Source organism: Tenrec ecaudatus, chromosome 17, assembly GCF_050624435.1.
Source record: "Tenrec ecaudatus isolate mTenEca1 chromosome 17, mTenEca1.hap1, whole genome shotgun sequence".
In the NCBI taxonomy this organism is placed as follows: Eukaryota; Metazoa; Chordata; class Mammalia; order Afrosoricida; family Tenrecidae; genus Tenrec; species Tenrec ecaudatus.
Window position 1 is genome coordinate 54,578,029 of NC_134546.1, and position 23,689 is coordinate 54,601,717.

The following is a 23,689-nucleotide window of genomic DNA, read 5'->3' on the forward strand; positions in this document are numbered from 1 at the left end:
ACAGACAGTACCCACGTGCACTCCACACACAGACATTCCTCACGTGCACTCCACATACAGACACTCCTCATGTGCACTGCACATACAGAGCATCCTCACGTGCACTCCACATACAGACAGTCCTCACGTGCACTTCACATACAAACAGTCCTCAAGTGCACTCCACATACAGACACTCCTCACGTGCACTCCACATACAGACACTCCTCACGTGCACTCCAAATACAGACATTTCTCACGTGCACTCCACATACAGACACTCCTCACGTGCACTCCACATACAGAAAATCCTAACGTGCACTCCACACACAGACACTCCTCACATGCACTCCACATACAGACACTCCTCACGTGCACTTCACATACAGACACTCCTCAGGTGCACTCCACATACAGACAGTCCTCACGTGCACGCCACATACAGACAATCGTCACGTGCACTTCACATACAGACAGACAATCCTCACGTGCACTTCACATACAGAGAATCCCCACGTCACTTCACATACAAACAATCCTCATGTGCACTCCACATACAGACAGTCCTCACGTGCATTCCACACACAGACACTCTTCACGTGCACTCCACACACAGACACTCCTCACGTGCACTCCACATACAGACACACCTCACGTGCACTTCACATACAGACAGTCCTTACGTGCACTCTACATACAAAGAATCCTCACGTGCACTCCACATACAGACAGTCCTCACGTGCACAACATACAGACACTCCTCACGTGCACTCCATATACAGACAATACTCACATGCACTTCACATACAGACACTCCTCACGTGCACTCCAAATACAGACAGTCCTCACATGCACTTCACACACAGACAATCCTCATGTGCACTCCACATACAGACACTCCTCACGTGCACTCCAAATACAGACAGTCCTCACGTGCACTCCACATGCAGACAATCCTCACGTGCACTGCACACACAGACACTCCTCACGTGCACTCCACATACAGACAGTCCTCACGTGCACTCCACACACAGACAGTCCTCACGTGCACTCCACATACAGACACTCCTCACCTGCACTCCACATACAGACACTCCTCACGTGCACTCCACACACATACAGTCCTCACGTGCACTCCACATACAGACAGTCCTCACGTGCACTCCACATACAGAGAGTCCTCACGTGCACTCCACACACAGACAGTCCTCACGTGCACTTCACATACAGATAGTACTCACGTGCACTTCACACACAGACAGTCCTCATGTGCACTCCAAATACAGACAGTTCCCACGTGCACTTCACACAAGACAGTCCTCACGTGCACTCCGCGTACAGACACTCCTCACGTGCACTCCACATACAGAGAATCCCCACGTGCACTTTACATACAGACAATCCTCACGTGCACTTCACATACAAACAATCCTCATGTGCACTCCACATACAGACAGTCCTCACGTGCACTCCACACACAGACACTCCTCACGTGCACTCCACACACAGACACTCCTCACGTGCACTCCACATACAGACACCCCTCACGTGCACTTCACATACAGACACTCCTCACATGCACTTCACATACAGACAAGCCTCACGTGCACTGCACATACAGACAATCCTCACGTGCACTCCACACACAGACAGTCCTCACGTGCACTCCACATACAGACAGTCCTCACGTGCACTTCACATACAGACACTCCTCACGTGCACTCCACATGCAGACACTCCTCACGTGCACTCCACACAAGACACTCCTCACGTGCACTCCACATACAGACACTCCTCACGTACAGTTCACATACAGACAATTCTTTCGTGCACTTCACATACAGACAATCCTCACGTGCACTTCACATACAGACAATCCTTTCGTGCACTTCACATGCTGACAATCCTCACGTCCACTTCACATACACACTCTCCTCACGTGCACTCTACATACAGACATTCCTCACGTGCACTTCACATACAGACAGACAATTCTCACGTGCACTTCACATACAGAGAATCCTCACGTGCATTCCATATACAGACAATCCTCACGTGCACTCCACACACAGACAGTCCTCATGTGCACTACACATACAGACAATGCTCACGTGCATTTCACATACAGACAGTCCCCACGTGCACTCCACATACAGACCATCCTCACGTGCAATCCACATACAGACAGTCCTCACGTGCATTCCACATATAGACAGTCCTCACGTGCACTCCACATACAGACACTTCTCACGTGCACTCCACACACAGACACTCCTCACGTGCACTCCACCTACAGACACTCCTCATGTGCACTTCACATACAGACACTCCTCACTTGCACTTCACACACAGACAGTCCTCACGTGCACTCCACATACAGACACTCCTCACGTGCACTCCACATACAGACAGTCCTCACGTGCACTCCACACACAGACAGTCCTCACGTGCACTCCACACACAGACAGTCCTTGTGCACTCCACACACAGACAGTCCTCACGTGCACTCCACACAGACAGTCCTCACGTGCACTCCACACACAGACAGTCCTCACGTGCACTCCACACACAGACAGTCCTCACGTGCACTCCACATACAGACACTCCTCATGTGCACTCCACATACAGACAGTCCTCACGTGCACTCAGACAGTCCTCACGTTCATTCCACGTACAGACAGTCCTCACGTGCACTCCACATACAGACAGTCCTCACGTGCACTCCACATACAGACAGTCCTCACGTGCACTCCACACACAGACACTCCTCACGTGCACTCCACATACAGACACTTCTCACGTGCACTCCACACATAGACAGTCCTCACCTGCACTCCACATACAGACAGTCTTCACGTGCACTCCACACACAGACAGTCCTCACGTGCACTCCACATACAGACAGTACTCACGTGCACTCCACATACAGACACTCCTCACGTGTACTCCACATACAGACAGTCCTCACGTGCACTTCACATACAGACAGTCCTCACGTGCACTTCACATACAGACAGTCCTCACGTGCACTCCACACACAGACAGTCCTCACGTGCACTCCACATACAGAGAATCCTCACGTGCACTCCAGCACAGACAGTCCTCACGTGCACTCCACACACAGACAGTCCTCACGTGCACTCCACATACAATCCTCATGTGCACTTCACATACAATCCTCTCGTACACTTCACATACAGACAATCCTCACATGCACTTCACATACAGTCCTCACGTGCACTCCACATACAGACACTTCTCACGTGCACTCCACACACAGACAGTCCTCACGTGCACTCCACATACAGACACTCCTCACGTGCACTCCACATACAGATACTCCTCACGTGCACTGCACATACAGAGAGTCCTCATGTGCACTGCACATACAGACAGTCCTCACGTGCAGTTCACATACAGACACTGCTCACGTGCACTCCACATACAGAGAATCCTCACGTGCACTTCACATACAGACAGTCCTCACGTGCACTCCACATACAGACACTCCTCACGTGCACTCCACACACAGACACTCCTCACGTGCACTCCACACACAGACACTCCTCACGTGCACTCCACATACAGACACCCCTCACGTGCACTTCACATACAGACACTCCTCACATGCACTTCACATACAGACAAGCCTCACGTGCACTGCACATACAGACAATCCTCACGTGCACTCCACACACAGACAGTCCTCACGTGCACTCCACATACAGACAGTCCTCACGTGCACTTCACATACAGACACTCCTCACGTGCACTCCACATGCAGACACTCCTCACGTGCACTCCACACAAGACACTCCTCACGTGCACTCCACATACAGACACTCCTCACGTACAGTTCACATACAGACAATTCTTTCGTGCACTTCACATACAGACAATCCTCACGTGCACTTCACATACAGACAATCCTTTCGTGCACTTCACATGCTGACAATCCTCACGTCCACTTCACATACACACTCTCCTCACGTGCACTCTACATACAGACATTCCTCACGTGCACTTCACATACAGACAGACAATTCTCACGTGCACTTCACATACAGAGAATCCTCACGTGCATTCCATATACAGACAATCCTCACGTGCACTCCACACACAGACAGTCCTCATGTGCACTACACATACAGACAATGCTCACGTGCATTTCACATACAGACAGTCCCCACGTGCACTCCACATACAGACCATCCTCACGTGCAATCCACATACAGACAGTCCTCACGTGCATTCCACATATAGACAGTCCTCACGTGCACTCCACATACAGACACTTCTCACGTGCACTCCACACACAGACACTCCTCACGTGCACTCCACCTACAGACACTCCTCATGTGCACTTCACATACAGACACTCCTCACTTGCACTTCACACACAGACAGTCCTCACGTGCACTCCACATACAGACACTCCTCACGTGCACTCCACATACAGACAGTCCTCACGTGCACTCCACACACAGACAGTCCTCACGTGCACTCCACACACAGACAGTCCTTGTGCACTCCACACACAGACAGTCCTCACGTGCACTCCACACAGACAGTCCTCACGTGCACTCCACACACAGACAGTCCTCACGTGCACTCCACACACAGACAGTCCTCACGTGCACTCCACATACAGACACTCCTCATGTGCACTCCACATACAGACAGTCCTCACGTGCACTCAGACAGTCCTCACGTTCATTCCACGTACAGACAGTCCTCACGTGCACTCCACATACAGACAGTCCTCACGTGCACTCCACATACAGACAGTCCTCACGTGCACTCCACACACAGACACTCCTCACGTGCACTCCACATACAGACACTTCTCACGTGCACTCCACACATAGACAGTCCTCACCTGCACTCCACATACAGACAGTCTTCACGTGCACTCCACACACAGACAGTCCTCACGTGCACTCCACATACAGACAGTACTCACGTGCACTCCACATACAGACACTCCTCACGTGTACTCCACATACAGACAGTCCTCACGTGCACTTCACATACAGACAGTCCTCACGTGCACTTCACATACAGACAGTCCTCACGTGCACTCCACACACAGACAGTCCTCACGTGCACTCCACATACAGAGAATCCTCACGTGCACTCCAGCACAGACAGTCCTCACGTGCACTCCACACACAGACAGTCCTCACGTGCACTCCACATACAATCCTCATGTGCACTTCACATACAATCCTCTCGTACACTTCACATACAGACAATCCTCACATGCACTTCACATACAGTCCTCACGTGCACTCCACATACAGACACTTCTCACGTGCACTCCACACACAGACAGTCCTCACGTGCACTCCACATACAGACACTCCTCACGTGCACTCCACATACAGATACTCCTCACGTGCACTGCACATACAGAGAGTCCTCATGTGCACTGCACATACAGACAGTCCTCACGTGCAGTTCACATACAGACACTGCTCACGTGCACTCCACATACAGAGAATCCTCACGTGCACTTCACATACAGACAGTCCTCACGTGCACTCCACATACAGACACTCCTCACGTGCACTCCACATACAGACACTCCTCACGTGCACTTCACATACAGACAATCCTCACGTCCAGTCCACAGAGAATCCTCACGTGCACTTCACATACAGACAATCCTCACGTGCATCCACATACAGACAATCCTCACGTGCACTTCACATACAGAGAATCCTCCCGTGCACTCCACCAACAGACACTCCTCACATGCACTCCACACACAATCCTCACGTCCACTTCACATACAGAGAATCCTCATGTGCACACCATAGACAATCCTCACGTGTACTTCACATACAGACAATCCTAACGTGCACTTCACATACAGACAACCCCGAAGCCATCGGAATTTCTTGTCCTATTCTTGTTGTAACAATCCTGCCATCCTTCTCACATTTGCTCCTCTTGTTTATTTTCACTCCTCTTGTTTTTTTAAAATCATTTTTAATATAAAACTCATATTTTTAATATAAAAATTCCACAATTAAGCAGCTGTTGAAACGCCTTGTGCGTACTTTTGTCATCTCCATCCGATTCAGTGCTCCCTCCCCGCCTCTGAATTCACTGTTCGCTCTCCCAGTTCCTCTCACACCCAGCACCCCTCTGCCCTGGCAAAATCACTGCATCGGTGAGCGTCTCTGTGATATTGTTCTTTTAAAAGAGCAGCAGCGAAGCTTTTTATTTTGAAAGGTGATAGGCCGGATGATCGGATCTACATCCAACAATTCGTACACGTTTTATTTCAGCTCATTCACCGCCGCTCCTTAATGAACCCCCCTGAGGTACTCCTCTGCGTCCTCCTTCCCAGCCCTCCTGTCCTCAGCCTTCTGAACTTGGGATCTGTTGGCTGGCTATTCTAAGGTGTGCTAGTAACCTCATTTTGCAAACAAGAGCAGACTGAAGAAATTGGCCGGGTTTCCATCTGTGTCTAGGTCATTCTGCCATTTTTGCCAGTCGACCCTTGAGTATCGGAAACAGCCAGGTTACTCAGATACCTGTGTAGGTACACAATGGTTACTTCTCTGAGGCCTGGCGTTGACATATGTGCCGACTCTTGGTGATGTTTCTAAAAGTAGGATTTGAAAGCTACAGAAAGAGGGAGAAATAAAAAGACTTAACTCAGAACTGTGTACCGGCAGCAGACACACATTGTATCATATCGATTCAAGGGATGGTGATGAAATTGCTCTTGGGAGAAAAATAGGATTCTTCGTGATAGAATTAACATCTTTCCACTCTGAAGTGTGGTCACAATCTGAGTTTAATTTTCTTTATTTCTCTTGTGCAAAAAAACCCCCAAACACCCAAACAAAACAAAACAAATTTCCCCTGCAGCAAAGTGCGAAAAAAACATGATTTCTCCACAGCGTAAGAAACAAGGCATTTTTAGTGCGTCAACGATATACTTATTGTGTTGGATTATTTGTGGGTAACAATAAAAGACTTTTAAAAATCACTTTCTTGGGAGCTCTTATAGATCTCATAACATTCCATAGTTCAGTCACATGGAGCAGTTGTTGTCCAATTGCTACCAGTCAGTTTCAAACATTTTCTTTTCTTCTTGAACTGCTTGTGATGTTCCCCCTCCCCCATCATGCCTTCAAGTAACCCTAATTCCTGTGTGTGTGTGTTTGCCATGTCCCTTCACATACAATGTTGTTGTTCCGTCCCAGCAAGTGGGCTCATACGATCATCATTGTTATCAGTTCCCCAGCTTCCGTCTCCTTCCCACACCCCCAGGGAACCATTGCTCCCGTTACCGTTTCGGATAGGTTATCCATCTTGAGTTTCATGTACCAAGCAATCTTAAATGTACAAATAAACATAGGCAAATCTCACATGATCAACGAGAGTAAAGCAAATAGAAACCATAATTTTAAGAGGATGACATATAAAGAGTTGCAGAATAGTTACGTGATGCATCAGTGCCAAACCACACAGTGCACTTATCATGCCTGCTGTGTGGGCCTTCTGAGAGTGAATGAGTTAGTTTATTGTGCCAACCTGGCCAAGAAACACGTGGGATTAATTGAAGGGCGGAGGGATGAATGGCCCAGTGAGCCTGGCCTTTCGTGTTCTCGGGTCTCTTGCTTTTTGGTGATTGGACCAGGGTGCAGCTGCCTTAGCCATTTCCCTGCTTTAGCAGGCGGGGCTCACTTCCTGCAGGACATCCCTGAGGAGAAGCCACATGGGCTTACCCCTATGTAGCGCTGGGTGCTGGAGCAGCTGCGTGGAGACCCCTGCCAGTGCTGAGGTGCTTACATGTTCACTGACTCAGCTTTCCTCCTGCAGTTGGCATCATAGTGTATATGTTGTGAGATGGAGGAGGACTTTGTGGATTGGTGTCGGACAAATGGGTTAATGTTGGACTTGTGGGCTTGGGCAGCACTGGGTTGGGATGTTTTCTTGATGTGCACTTAACCTTTATTATATAAACCTCTCTCTTATCCATGAGTTTGCATGGATTTGTTTCTCTAAAGTCCCCAGACTCACATAGAGAGTGACTGTCCAATTGTCTTACAGGTGGATTTGGGGTCTCCACTACATCCATGCATGCCCCTTCCCCTCCATTTGGTTGTTTGTTTTTGAACTTCTGATACCTCTTCTCGTTAATCCTTCATGATCACACAGGCTGCTGTGCTTCTTCCATGTGGGCTTTGTTGCTTCCCTGCTAGATGGTGGCTTGTGTAACTACAAGCCTTTTAAGAACCCAGATGCTTTATCCTTTAATAGCTGGGCACCATTAGCTTTCTTCACGATGTTTGTTTATGCACCCATTTTGTCTTCAGTGATTGTATCAGGAAGGTGAGCGTCATACAGTGCCACATTACTAGAAGAAACCTTTCTTGTGCTGAGGTAAGATTTAAGTAGAGGCCCAAAAGGACTTTTTTAATTTTCTTTCTTTATTATTTTTAGGACTTTCCTAATGGGCCAATAAGGTTGTAACATTGGCAGTATGGAAGGGTAACGTCTACATCAAACGTGTGCATCAAACTTCATTCTCATGTTATTAATCCTTAGTTGTGCTTTTCCAAAGCCTGTGCTCCCATGTGTAAATTGACCTGAAATTGGTAATTTTATTGAATTTGCTAACTTTTAACTAATTTGACCACAGAATACCTTTCAGAGCATTTTTCTCTGCTGTTCAAAATCTCGGTGATTCAGGGGACATGAGAGATTCCTGGGGGTTTGCTTTGGTCTTTGGGGCACTGTTTGTCACAAGAGCCTCGTCCTTGAAAGAAGTCACGATGTGCAGTCTCTTAATGAAAACCCCAAGCTTATTCAGTTATGTGAGCCTTTTAGGGTCTTTGGTTGTGTGTGGATATCAGGTAGTGATGGATAGGACGCTAGTGTGGTTTTCTAAAGTCTTGGTACTACTGTTTGGTTTTAAACCCCAAAATTATTCCAACTCTTTCTGGGATCAGGCAGCCTCACCTTTCACCCGAGAAGCTCCTGGTGGGTTTGAACTGCTGACCTTGTGAGTAACAGCCTAGCACATCACCCCTATACCACCAGGGCTCCTCAGAAATCATTGTGATCGCTATTATTGGTGCTGCTCTGACAGAGGAAAACAATTTCTACAGAATAATAAAGATTTCATTTTCCTAATCGTACCAAAGATCCCATAAAATTTCTCTTTACAGCCTCTGAAGCACATTCTCTCTGTAGAGTATCGACTGGAGTTTATCGCCTGGTTGTGAGGGATTATTAATAAGCTCGTGCATTAAAACTCTGAGCCCAATGCTGGTAAAATTAGCCAGTATCCTGTTCCTGTTCTTTGAGAATGAACATTTTTAGAACCAAGTTAACTTACACCGGTCTCTTGGAGGGGGAAACCAGTGTGTAGTCTGTAGGTACTCACCCAGCGTGGACTTGAGAACGTGACAGATTAGTTCTCTTACCTAGAGTCGCTTTCCCGTGTGGCTTTAAAAACAAAACACAACAGCAGAAAACCTCATTCCATGCTGAGGTTGCTGTTCAAATGGAATCTTGTAAAGCCCAAGCCCTCACCGCCCCGGATTCGACTTCAGAGATCCCTGGCATTTTTCCCAAGGGCAGGGATTTTTGTCTGGCTTCCCAGAGCCAAGAACTTCCCTTTTCCCACAGCCTCACATGTCCTGCGCTAAATGTCACCATCCCCCCGGAAGTCACCGTGCGTCAATGACCAAATGATTCACGATGTTAAATGGAGGTCTTCCAGGGCAGAAGGGGGGAGCGGGGGGAGAAAGGTGTAACGCGGCCGGTTTCCACCATTACCAGCTGCTAGCTTTGAGCGAAAACCCCACTGTTACGTGAGCCTGTTCGTCTGGTCAAGTTTCCGAGCGTATCGACGGTCTGAGCTGACGCTTTGAGTCCCGAGGGACCTGGTGGTTTCCTAGCTCCAGTGTGCGTCAGTGACCTGGACAGTTAGCTAGACCCTTCTTTACCCAAGAACAGGCTTGCCCTCATTTGAACCTGCTGTGGTGGCGCCTGGGTCTGCCCTTCGTGACCCCGCCCCACCACCGCATGCTTCAGAGTGGAACTGCCCCGTAAGTTTCCCCGGGAGTCGCCTTTCAGAAGCGACCTCCGAGGGGTTTGAACCCCCGACCTTTGGGCTCCTCGTGAAGCACTTAATGGTCCACCCCACCCAGAGACTCCTGGGCTGGACTGTTGCGGAGATGTAAAAGGGAAAACTCATTGTGGGCCGGTACTTTCCAGCCTCTTTCCCAGTTGGGTCCTTATTGTCTTAGAACAGACGGCTGTGTCAAGTACTTCTCTTTATTTGGTCTGTTGTTGTTTGTCTGTTTGTGTTTAAGTCTTAAGCCCCGTTTTTAAATATCCGAGGGGTCGGCTCATGGCGGTGCTAAGATTCAGAGGCAGAGCCTTGAACTCAGGTGAAGTGTTCAGATATGAGAACGTCCAGTCATCTCAGACGTTCTGTCTTACCACCCTGCCTTGATGTCTCAGGCATTCAGAGCTGTTTTCTTATTCCAAACCACGTAGTGCCATGTTGCCCCCTCCACGCTGCACCCTGCAGAAGCCCCCGGTTGCCCCTCCTCGTGTTGTCGTGAGTTGTCCCCAGGAGGCAGATTCTGAGTCCTGTCCGCTCCGCACGCAGAGAGCAGAGTGCGCGCAGTAGACGTTCCCAGGCTGCGACCTTTGTAGACTCGAACTGCAAGGCCTGCCTTCTGAGACTCCTCGGGTGGATTGGAACGGCTGTGTTGCACCCAAGAACCAAACCCATAACCACTTGCACCTCCCAGATCCTCCCAGCCACTGGACCAACCCCTCATTTCTATTCCTCTTTCTTCGGGATGGGGGAGATGCTCAGAGATACAGTTTAGCCTTTACTTCCCGCTGCTGGAGATCACTCACTGTTCATGCCTGAGGCTTTAAAAGATTTCTGAAGACGCTAGCAGAGATGACATGTAAGTGGGGACTGCGGATTGGGCAGGGCTGAAAAGCTACCAAGACCGTGGGAAGTGTTTATTAAGAGTGGTTATCTCCAGGGTGTGGCTATAAAATGACAAGCCCCAAGCAGGAGTTTCCAGAATGGGCTCACTGCCATCCAGCCGATTCTGACTCGTAGCGACCCTACAGGACAGGGTAGAACTGCCCCTGTGGGTTTCTGAGACTGACTCGTGACAAGAGTAGGAAGTCTCACTTTCTCCCCCAGAATGGCCGTGGGTTCCGAACTGCTGACCTTGAGGCTAACAACCCAACCCAGAACCCACTGTGACACTGGGACTCCTCAACAGTCGATGAGGGGCACCTTGTCTTTCGTTTCCGCGTTTGAGAAGAAGCACACCATTTCCCTCAGGCTGGTGGGCTTCTTCCATGTGGGCTCTGTTGCTTCTGAGCTAAATGGCCGCTCGTTTACCTTCAAGCTTTTAAGACCCCAGATGCTATATCTTTTGATAGCCGGGCACCATCAGCTTTCTTCACCACATTTGCTTATGCACCCATTTGTCTTCAGCGATCATGTTGGGAAGATGAGCATCATAGAATGCCAATTTAATAGAAGAAAGTATTCTTGCATTGAGGGAGTACTTGAGTGGAGGCCCAATATCTTCTGCTACTTTAATACTAAACCTATAAATATAGGCACATAGATCTATTTCTACATCCTCATATGTAAATCTATTTATATATGTACATGCCTTTATTTACACCTCTATAAATGCCCTTTGCCTCCTAGCTCTTTCCTCTATTTCCTTTGACTTTCGTCTTGCCCCACTATCATGCTCAGCCTTCATTTGGGTTTCAGTAATTCCTCTTGGTTACATTAACCTTAATCACACACTACAAGACCTCCTACACCCTCCTCACCACCGTTTGGATCACTTGTTGTTCCCTTGTCCCTGGGTTTGTTAACACCACTATCTTTCCCTTCCCCTCCCCCTCTCCCATGTCCTCCCGGAACTGTAGGTCCCTTTGTTTTCTCCTCTAGATTGTTCATCCAGCCTATCTTATTTAGACAGACCTCCGGAGAGAATAACATGCACAAAAACAAGACAGAGCAAAACCAAGTAAGAAAAGAAAACAAAACAAAACAACAACAAACCAATGACAAAAAAACACAACAAGAAAGAAAAGCTTGTAGTTAGTTCAAGGACTGTTTGTTGGCCTTTAGGAGTGTTTTCCAGTCCAGTCTGTTGGGACACTACACCCTGGCCCCAAAGTCCACCTTCGGCATTCCCTGGGGGACCTCACTGCTCCGTTCCCTTGCTGTTCTGTTGCACCCCCTTAGTGTTTTGTCTCCGTGTGGCGGGATCAGATCGGGCACAATTCCCACACTGTGTCTCCGGTGTTGTCCCCTATAGGACTGTGAGTCAGTGAGGGGCATCATGTCTCATAGTGGGGCTGGCCATGTGGTCCTCTCTGTGGACTGGCTGCTCTAATTGGGAACATCGTCCTCATGGCCTGGTGGGCCAGGATGTGCTCCACTCTGTCCTCCTCCCCCTTCATCTGCTCCCCTGTGCTCCAATCAGATAGGTCCCTCTCCCGGAGCTGCAGATTCAATGCCGTCCTTTGAAATAAATCCTTCTGTGGGGAGGGGCAGGTGTCCACGCAAGGTAGTAGTTGGGATTGGGGCTGGTCCCTCCGAGCTCTCCCTGCTGCAGTGGTGAGTCCTAAATGACCTCTCAGACTCCTGAGCCTCCTCTCTGGAGAAAGACGGGCCTTCCACTCACTTAAAGCTGTTCAGCCTTGGAAAGCCCCAGGGTGGTGCTCGGTTCCCAGGGTCTCTGTGAGTGGGAACGAGGAGGAGGCAGGATTTAAGAATCCCAGTTTCCGCTGTGGCTCCGGCTATTTTATGTGTGAGTCTAAGTCAGTTTTGTCCCGTGCTTTTTAAAAGGAAGTTTTGGGAGATGTACCTATTTTAAGTAAAGTAAAATCCTTTGTAGTTATAAACCGTATTCTTGTGGTATAATTGTATTTTGCCCTCTGTGCTGTAAGAAGCAGGTTTTCTTGTTGGCTCTCTCCGATTAGATAACACTTGGGAGAAAAATGAAGACTGTTATAATGTAGCAATGAAATGGAAGACGTCAAGGTAGGCGGAAACTTGGAAGCGTCCGTGTCTGCATGCGATGGTCGTCGTGCTGCTGTCTTGTTAGCTCGCTCCTAGTGTTCTAGGAGTTAGCACTGACTCTGCGGGATTGGTTTATGCCTTCAGTTTTCTTTTTAGGTTATAGATGATCTCTAGGCACACTGGTCTTGTGGCTTTTTTTCAGAGGAGACTTCAAAAGGTCATCAGATGCCCTGAAAAACGACTCATCCTTGGAATGCACAAGGCGGCAGGCAGTGCGTTTCATCTTCTGGATCTTTTTTAAGCCAGCCTTTGTGAAAAAAATAAAATAAAATCTGATTCTGTTGTTTATCTTTGTGGTTCTCAACCAGGGGGGTTTGATGCCCTCCCCACCCAGGCCCTAGTGTCTAGAGACATTATCCGAACAGGGATGTCACCGGCCTGAGCAGAGGCCCGAGATGTCACAGCACTGAGGAGAGAGCGCTTTGTCCCCAAACGTCCATGTGCCAAGGTGGAGGCACCCTGACTTTCTCTGAAGAATGTCGCCATTTCTTGGAGCAGAGTTATAAGCTACTACACAACCCAACAAGAAGCAGCCCCCACTCCCCACCGTCCCCCCCCCGCCAACCCACCCGGGTGGCTTGAACACCTGGCCGCCCAGTGTGGACCGGAGTTGACCTGCGCCCAGGAGTTTTCTGAGGCTGGTTGCTGAGGGTGGCTCCCCAGGCCTCTTCTCCCGAGGGGCCTCTGAGTAGACCCGACCCCATCAGCAGCGGGTGCATTACCACATGTCCGGCCCAGGACCCCCACAGGGGCAATCGGTGACCATTCAAAGTAAAGAACTTGGGAGGAAGGGAAAAAAACGAGGGCCTGATGCCAAGGGCTTAAGTGGAGAGCAAATGTTTTGAGAACGGTGAGGGCAGTGAATGTACAGATGTGCTTGACACAATTGAGACACGTATGGATTGTGATAAGAGTTGCACGAGCCCCTAATAAAACTATTTAAAAAAAAGAAAGAACTTTGCTGAACACATTTAGCATGTGTCCAACGCTGTGCCCAGATGCTGCCAACACAGCCTAGTCTGGTGTGAGACAACTTCGCGACAGCGCCATCAGGAGGACACCAGCCGCTCTTTCCCACAGCCTGGGTAGGGTTTTTCCAGCGATGGAGGGGATTGTAGATGGGCCGCAGGGCGTCATGGAGCGCTGCCTGGGACCGATGACCATGGACGGGCTTTGCTTTGGCCTCCCAACAAGCGTCCGCCCCTCCGGCGTTGTGTCCGTCTCCTTGCTGTGTCCCATTCATGATGGGAGAGCCTCTCCCTTTCGAGCCCATAAGCAGAGATGCAGTGAGTGCATCCCTTCAGCAGCGTTTGTTCTCAGCTGCAGGGCCTGGTCGGACACGGGCTCGGGGCGTCCTGTGGTTCTCAGCCGTCCTCATGCAAAGACCCTCTCATCCAGTTGGTGACCACCCCCCAACCGTAAAAGTACTTTCGTTACTACTTCATCACTGTCATTTTGCTCCTGTGATGAACCGGGCTGACCCCTGTGAAAGGCTTGTTCAACCCCCAAATGGGTCCCGACCCCCAGGTTGAGAACCGCTGCTCTACGCAGGTCTTGAACCGGAAGAAAAGCACACGTGGGAGGACAAGGCTCTGCTCCCTCTGCCTCCCCCCTTCGCACACGTGCGGCGGGCGTAAAGAATGCCTAGAAGTCATTTCTCCCTTAGCAGCCCGGAAAGCAAGTATTATCTTGCTTCGGACGATTGCCTTCGCAGAGGCAAGGATGCTGTGCAGTGGCTTTCGGTTGTACCCACCCACACTGACAGCCGTCTCAGAGGCTGGCTCACCTAGGTCTTGGATACACAGGCTCCCGAAAAAAGCTTCCTTTTCCACGTGTGGGCTAACGTTCCTCGTTTTAGCCCTCCACCAGTCTCCCCCCGGAGGTGGAGCTGCCGGCTGCTGCTTATTGAGGTTATGAAATTAGCACCGAGACCTGGAAGTTCATGGAAGTCCCAGAATGTTGTAGGACTCCTCCCTGCCTTTGTGGAACCAGAGTTGATCTTCAAAGACAGCCGTGCGTCCCTTGCCGCTCACCATAGGCCCGTGACACAGAACATGCTGTGTCATGTGAACACCGTAGTGTTGCCTTTTCGCTGAGCATCTCAGACACGCTTCTCAAACATGCTTCCTACCTCAGCGGCAGTTGTCAGTGCTGAAAGGGATTTGCACGGACCTTTGGTCCTCAGGCCACGTCCTTAGAATCGCCTCATTCCCGATAGTGGTCTCTTTGGAATTCTGGCCAGCTTTGTAGCGTCCAGTGGAGCTGAATCTTTTGATGGCGAGGAGGATTGTCTTAGTAGTGGATGTCGAATGCGATTTGCCTGGATCGGGAGCAAAATGGCATCTGCCGAGCCCACCTTTGTGTTGTTTAATGCCAGGAACCCTCGCGGTGTAGTGGCTCCTGGTTGTGAGCCACAGGGTCGGCAGTTCAAAACCACCAGCCTCTCCTCGGGAGAAAGACTGGGCTTTCACCTCGCGTCAACCGCTGTCATCTCGGAGACCCATAGGGGTCACTGTGAGTCAGCGCGGACTCGATGGCAGCGAGTTGTTGTTGGCTGATGGCCTTTTGCTTCTCCTTTGCCTCCCGCCCCTGCTGTCGCTAGCACTGGCTTTGCTGTGTTGATGCCCTTCGTGGTGGTATTTCTGCAAGAAAGCTAAACAGGCGACACCGTGACACTCGAGACGTGTGGTGTGTGAGGCTGAATGCCGCCGCCTACGAGTCGCGTCGTCAGTGACATGCGGTCAGGCTTTCAGACCGAAAGTACAATGCAGTATATGCATGAGGCAGCGACCCAGGCATTTATGACGACTGGGCGGGGGGCCTCAAAAATTCATGGGAAAATAGAACCAAAGGACAATGGCATTTCCCCACGAGCTTCCGAGGCCCCGGGGTATGCAGGGTAGGTTAGGCGGGCGCTGTTCGTGATATGCCTGGCATTGCAAGCACCTGTGTCCGAGGCGTGTGAAATGGCGTCCTTCTCGCTCCCCGTCAACCTGGGGACAGGCTAGTCTTGGAGGTGACGGGGCGTGAATGTTAGAAGCAGCTAGAAACTTGTGTTTTGAACGGAACTGCTCAAAGCACTTGAACCTGGAAAGTAAATGGAACAGGTGATGGTCGGCGGGCTGTCTGCGGAGCACTGTTAACATTAGGAAACCCACCTCAAGACTCGTGATCGGCATCCTCCTGGCAAGGCTTAATGAGTGCTTAAGCACTTAACAGGTCTTAGCAGTGCAGCGGGTGAGGCACCCACACCTGCGCTGACTGCTGGTCTTGGCCTAGCCTCCCTTACACGCGGACCTTTGCTCTGTTACAGAAGGTACCTGTGGTCAGTTCTTAGCATGGGACTTGTCTTAGCCCAGGAGAGCCGATTGAGGTTCGCGCCGTCAGAACAGGGAGTTCTTGGCAAAGGTCAGTACACTGAAAGCCACAGTAGTCAATATTGTCTTCCGTCCACTCCCTCCAGGACACTTCTGAGAATGGCTTGATATACTGTTGCCTTAGAGCAGAGGTTCTCCCAGCCCAGCATTACCGGCCTCTTCTGAGGTCTTCTTATAAATGCAAACGTTTGAGTCCCACCAGACTTACTCAATCCGAGACTCTGGGTGGCAAGAAGCCGTCTGTGCGCAAGCCTCTCTGTGACACTGGCTTGGGCTCGCCTTTGGACCTACTGATCCAGAGCGTCCCCAGGGCGCCGCTGTGTTGGCGGAGGGGACCCTCCGGAAGCGAGGACTTCCAGGTCCACTCAGGAAGGGAAGACCGTCGTTGACCGACGAGCTGGACCAAAGTTCCAGCAAGCACTGAAGTCAGAATGAGAACCAAGCGGCTCTCGGAGGCCAGCAGGACAGCACAGTCCTCAAGGACTCCCAGTCCCCAGGGACTTCCCTCAGCCGAGCAAAGGGCCGAGCCACTATCCGCTTGAGAAGCAGGAGCGGAACCAGGATGCCTGCGTGGCTAAAAGAGGGCCCCGGACACCCGATGTCCCCTGCAGGTGACACCCCCCAGAGAGGCGCTCGGCTTCCGGGAGGGAGTGTGTGCAGTGAAACGACATTCAGGCTGTTCTGATCCGCTAGGAAAACCTCCCAGCTTTGACAAGGCGCCTCCTGTCACTCCACTGGACGCCGCTTGCCCTGAGGATCTAGACCAGCGGTTCTCAACCTGTAGGTCTCGACCCCTTTGGGGGTTGAACAACCCTTTCACAGGGGTCACCTGATTCATAACAGTAGCAACACGACAGTGATGAAGGAGCATTGACAATGATGTCATGGCTGGGAGTCACCACAACTGAGGAATGTATTAAAGGGTCGCAGCATTAGGGAGGTTGGGAACCACTGGTCTAGACCATGGAGTCATTAGATTTGGTCTTCGGGGTCTTGCCAGCGAGCCACGCCCAGTTGTCACTGGGATGGAAGGTGGACCCCGGCGGAGGGGATAGCCGAGCTGGGGGCAGCGTCTCCAGACTCCATCCCGTGTCTGTTGACAGTGGCCTCAGTGCCATAAGGGGATCTGCACAGGTGGTTTTGTGAGCATGTGTGGATTGATCTGCGGGTCTCCCCTGCATTCGAAATGGTTGAAGTCACTGTTTCTGAGATGACCGCCACTCCCTAATTGTGGTCCCCCTGGCCAGCTGCGTTCCTTTGAGGGTGTCATGGAGCTGTGGATTAAAGAGACGCATTACAGAGTCCCAGTTTCTTCAGGATGTAAGCAGGACTCGGGATTCAGTGACCCAGGGCCCAGGATATGGCTGAATTTCAGGAAGGAAGCAGGGACCAGTTGGTGAACTTGGTACACAGGGCCTGGGCTGAGGTAGCAGTGGGGCTGACATGCTAAGCCCTGAGTTTTGGCTTCAAGTCCTCTTGATTAGTCCGTGGGTCCGTGTGTGGCTCGGGGCCCCACAAAGCTGTATATGAAGTCAGAGTGTATGGTATGGGGTGAGGGGGGGGGGGAAGAAAGGGAGAAGAAGAAGAAGAAAAAAAGAAAGAGAGAGAGAGAGAGAGAGCTTTTTGAACCAGTTCATCTTGGCTGACTCTGCTTTTCCTGCCCAGATATCCTGAATCAGAATCTATGGCATCTTGTTTAAAAGTAGATTCTGATTCAGCATATCTTGAGGTGCAAACTCAGATTCTTAGCAGGCAGCCAAACCAGAGGAGACCAGAGTGAATGAAGCCCTTGGGGTTGGGGAGAGGGCCAAGTGCAAAGTAGCTGCCCTGTGTGAGCGGCCTGGCAGTCAAGGGGAAGGAGGAGTCCTCCGTGCAGCCAGGGTTCCCAATCTGGAGAATTACTGTCCTGCCCATGGAGGTCAACAGGGTGCCTCGTTTGGGAGCCTGTTTCCGGGGTGACTTTCGGACCCATGTAGCCATTGGTTGCCTCGGTCCGTTCAAGGCAGCTAAGATCCCTAAGTGGTTTCCTTGTGTGCTTCTGTGAGGCACCATCTGATGCTTCAAAAACCGATTTCCTTGCATTCATCCTTCTGAAGACTTGTTTGTTTGAGTTAATGTGATTGTCCAGTTAACTCCTAGAACCTGGTACCCAAACCCTTGCCCGTCCTGCTCCGCAGCCGGTAGCTTTTGTGTACCTTGGTGCCAGCACATTGGCTCTTCTCACTGGCCTTCGTATCGGCTTCCACCCCCCGCCCCCCACATTTGTTCTCTAGCTAGGGCACGTTCTGTGTGCCAGCTTGTCCCAGTGCCTGTACCTAAATAATGTATAGAGAGGCGACACGGCCAAGGATGGAGGCAGAACAAATCACAGAGTCAGCCCTGGTCTGGGAATCACGATTAGGTCCGTCTCAGGGCCCACAGCCCCTTTGCACAAAAGGCCCCAGCCATAGCTAGGAGCCTGGTAGTGCAGTGGTTACGCACTGAGCAGCTTACCCCAGGGTTGGCAGTTTGAAACCACCGGCTGCCCCGAGGGGAGATGACAGGGCTCGTTGCTCCCGTGAAGAGTGACAGTCTGGGAAACCCATGGGGACAGTTCTGTCCTCTCCTACAGGGTCGCTGTGAGTCAGAAACAACCTGACGGAAGTGAGTTTCGATGCCTGTGACTAGCCTGTTGAAAATGTTGAACAAGGGGGGAAATGGGCAGCTGACTACGTGAGTCTTCGCAGAAAATGTTCTGAAATGGATTGTGGTATTGATTGCACACCTCTTCTTAATGTGCTGGGATGATTAAGTTGTGTGGTATGTAAAGTGTATGCCAATAAACGTATTACTTACACAAGACTGGGGGCGGGGGGCGGGCAGACAGGCCCGACTCATGACCCAGCACACGGTCTGTCCTCAATAAACATTAGTCCACCTGGCCCCTTCTCTCAGGTCATTCTTCTACAGCAGCCGTTCTCAACCTGTGGGTCGCGACCCCTCTGGGGAACAACCCTTGCCCAGGGGTCGCCTAAGACCACTGGAAAACACATAAATATTCACACTATATAATTACTTATTGTTTTGTGATTAATCATTATGCTTTAATTATGGTCAATTTCTAACAGTAAAAATACATCCTGCTGTAAGAGCCCCTAATAAAATGATTTAAGAAAAATGAGGAGCGGATACCAAGGGCTCAAGTAGAAGGCAAGTGTTTTGAGAATGATGATGGCAACAAATGTGCAAATGTGCTTGATACAATGGATGTATGTATGGATTGCCATAAGAGTTGTACGAGCCCCCAATAAAATGATTGGGGAAAAAAAAGAAAATACATCCTGCATATCAGATCTTTACATGACGATTCGTAGCAGGAGCAAAATGACAGTGATGAAGTAGCAACGAAAATAACTTTATGGTTGGTGGGTCACCACCACATGAGGAACGGGATTAAAGGGGCCTGGCATCCGGAAGGTTGAGAACCACTGGTTTAAAGTCTTGAGACCCCCGTCCCAGATGCTTGTGGTTTCTTTAGCTGTCTCCCTTGGAGCGCGGCTGTTTGTCCCCGTCAGGGCTGTGCTCTGCCCCACTGTGCTGCCTGCTTGGTTAAGCACGAGACCTCACGGTCCTGTGTGATTAGGGACCAGACGTGCATCATATGTAAAATGTGGGTAATGATAATCCTCCCATTAAAGGTTGTTAAGAAGATTAAATGCTGGGTACAGAGCCCTTAGCACGGTGACAGATGTAGCAGGTGCTTTGTAAGTCTTCCATCGTGGTAACATGCCACTGAGTCAGTGCTGACTCCCGGGACCCCGTGTGCCATCGGGAGGAGGGGGTTCTAGGCTGGAGTCTGGGGGAGCTGTGGCAGGGCTTTCCTGCCGTGGGGCCACCGGGGGAGTTGAACCACCAACCGTTCCGATAGCGGCTGAGTGTTGAACCATTGCATCTGAGGGCTCCTTTGGCCCTTCTCCTGGACGCCCACTGTGTGGGGTTCTTGGGAGAATGAGGTAGGCGTGGCGTCTGCTTGGCATTGTGCTGGGCGCATGTCATCCAGCAGAAGCACGTTTTAACCTCCACCAAGCCATCCCTGCCTGGTCGAAAACAGAAGTTTGTTCTGTCTGCACCTTTCAAACGTTAACACACACAAGAATCTTCCCGGGACCTGGCTGGAAGTACAGATTCTGATGAAGCGGGTTTGTGATGAGGCCCGAGTCTCCATTTCCTAACCCACACCCAGGTCACCCAGGTGACGGCAGGCTGCCGCTCTGGAGACTTCTGTCCCAGCCCTCACTTCTCTGTCTACTTGTATTCTCTTGGGAGCCACTTCTAGAGAGCAGGACTCCCCCGCCTAACAGCTCAGACCCACCTTGGTGAGGCCCCATGGCTCCAGCCAGGTGTGTGTGTAGGTCCGAGAGAGATCAGTTGATGTCAAGGTGTTCAGGGACTGGGGACTTTTGTAGGCCTCCGTGGATGTCCCCTCTGGGAAATCAGGCCCCCACTGTCTTACCCTAGACCTTGACATTGTCTCTGAAGCTCACTGGCGCACGTCTGTCCGGCTCCCCTGAAGTCCTCCGGGCTGTGGGGTCTGCAGCGCTGGACAAGGAGCACTTGGGAGCTTAACGATTTTGACCACTGGGTTTTCCCCTTGTCCACGGAGACTGTGCTTGGTCCAGAAATGGAGGAAACGTAGAGTTGGTTAGACAGTTCCCACGGAGCTCTTGTTATTTGAGCTAATAGGCATAGACTCATTCTGGCCCGCAACTTCCTCCGGTCTGAACTAGCCTGTTATCTTTCACGTGTCGTGTGTGTGTGTGTGTGTGTGTGTGAACACGCTTCAGATTGAACACATTTTTTTAGTTGGCATAATTTATAATTAGTTGCAGACGTGTCAGAATTTTGCTTTTGAGGATCTCTTTTACAATCCCACCATCTGTCTTCCCTGGAAAGTCTTGGAGATTGTAATCTTGTTAAATCTGCATCTTCAACGCCCGGAACAAAGTGGATGAAACTTTGGTCTCCGCACAGTCAGAAAACCTGGCTGCTGGTTCAGCTTCCAGGCAAGTTACTCAGCAGTTAGAGAGGGCCCACCTTCCTGTCTGTAACCTGGGGGCAGTAGTACTTCCTGGGGCCATGGAGTGGATTTGAGAATGGAGTGAAAGCTCCGTGGTTTGTGGTTAAAACTGGAGACTCAATAAATATAGCAGTCATTGAGGTCTATTGTCATTTACATCAAGGGAGCAGGGGTTACCTATTGCCTTCGGGGTCAGCAAACCATTGTGACCCTCTGTCCCCCTCTGTTGGGCGCAGTTTTGACTTGTCTGAGGGCATGTGGCTGGGGGAAATCCCAGTGTTTTCTCCAGCACCCCTGGCCCCCTCCGTTCAGACTCGCTGCCTTTACTGGATCCCCCTGCAGAGGATGCTTAGCTGTGGGATGGCTCTTTGAGACTCCGCTTTTCATCTTTTCTCCTCCCTCGGGTTGGGTCCTGTGCAGTCATTCTCTCATGCTTTTAGCCCAAGACCTCGTCTCTCTCTTCAGGTAAAGATGATGGGCAGCAAATGTCCAGGTGTCTGATGGTCCCTCTCTCCGTGGCATCCGTATCACCATCCCAACTGGAGGATCTTGAGTCAAGAAAGTCCAGGTCCTCCAGCAGGCAGAGGGGTACCTACCACCTGTGCCACGCCCATGGCTCCGTTTGGCTTCATCCGGGCATTCTCTCCTGCAGTGGTTCTCAGCCTTCCTACTGCCGCGACCCTTTCACACAGTTCCTCATGTGGTGGTGATCCCCCCACCATAAAATTATTTTCATTGCTACTTCATAAACTGTAATTTTGCTAGTTATAAATTGTAATGTAAGTAGCTGATACGCAGGATGCATTTTTTTTAATTAAAAAATTTTTCTTGCAGGTTGTATTTTCATTGTTACAAACTGACATAATTAAACATAATTAAAGCACAGTGATCAATCACAAAGCAATATGATTATATATTGTGAAATATTTACCATATATACTCGAATATAAGCTGACCGGAATATCAGCCCAGCCACCTAATTTTACCACAAAAACTGCATACAAAATGTGCTGGAAAACAGCTTATCCGTGAGTATGTACATAGGCTGTGTGTTTTCCCATGGTCTTAGGTGACCCCTGTGAAAGGGTCCCTCAACCCCCAGAGGGGTCGTGACCCTGAGGGTGAGAACCGCTGCTCTAGGGGGATGTATGAATCTCTATAGCACACTGTTTGGAAAGGCAGTGAAATGGGCTGCCATTGCATTTCTTTGCTCATGATTTGCGTGAGAGTTGCCGTCCGCTGGCACGCTGCCGTCACGAATCTCCTAGATGCAGCTTGTTGTGAGCAAAGAGCAGGTCTTCATCGTCCGTGTGATACACGTGATAAACTTCTAATTTGTTCTGAGCATCTCCAGTCTCAACATCTGACATTAAGGGATTGGCAACCTCTCAAAGTCCAAACTCTCTGTCACGGAGGCGATTCTGACTCCTGGCGATCCGATAGGACCAAGTATAACTGCCCCAGTGGGTCTGAGACCCCCACTTTACAGAAATGGAGAGCCTTACCTTTCTCCTGAGGTGGTTTAGAACTGCTGACCTCGTGGTTAGCAGGCCAAAATGCAGAATGCAGTCTTCCCCAGCGGTTTTCTCTCCTCTCTTCTACATTTTGACTTTACACTCCGCTAGTCAGATTGGCAAGTGTGTGGACAAACGCTTATGTACTTCTGCGCCCTGGGAATAGCGCTCTTTTATCTGCGCAGCGGTGGACCTGCCACCATTCCTTCCTCTACCCGTGCCGTGTTGGCCGTGCACTTGGCCCTGCCCTTCCTCAAGCTTACAGTGTAGCGGCTCTAGTGCGGCGGGTCGAGACCTACCCTTGAGACCCGAACAGTATAGTGTAAGTTTTTCTAGTGTTGTGTGGTCCAGAGCTGGCGGGGGCATAGCGCAAACCTTGGGGATCAGGAAGGGGGGTGTCGGGCAGACGAAGTGTGAAGAGGAGTAAGCCCGGTTGTGGGGGACCACCTTTCAGCATGGTCTGGAAAGCCAATGTCATTCTTCCGAGAGGCTTCCTGAAGTCTGGGCCATCGATGGGACGGAGAGGAAGGGGTTTCCACGGCCCCTGGAGTTCCCTAGCTAAGCACGCCAGGGTTGTTGAGCTGTTGGCGTTTGCCTCTTTCTTCTTCACCCCCAGAAAGACTGCAGATTTTTTCCCTGGTCT

The 23,689-nt window shown here is 50.5% G+C and overlaps 1 protein-coding gene across 1 annotated transcript in view; it reads left to right on the forward strand.

The window, feature by feature from the left end:
* PTPN9 (protein tyrosine phosphatase non-receptor type 9) overlaps positions 1–23,689 on the forward strand; it is a 104,006-nt gene that overhangs the window by 17,183 nt on the left and 63,134 nt on the right. The gene's annotated exons all lie outside the window — the stretch shown is intronic.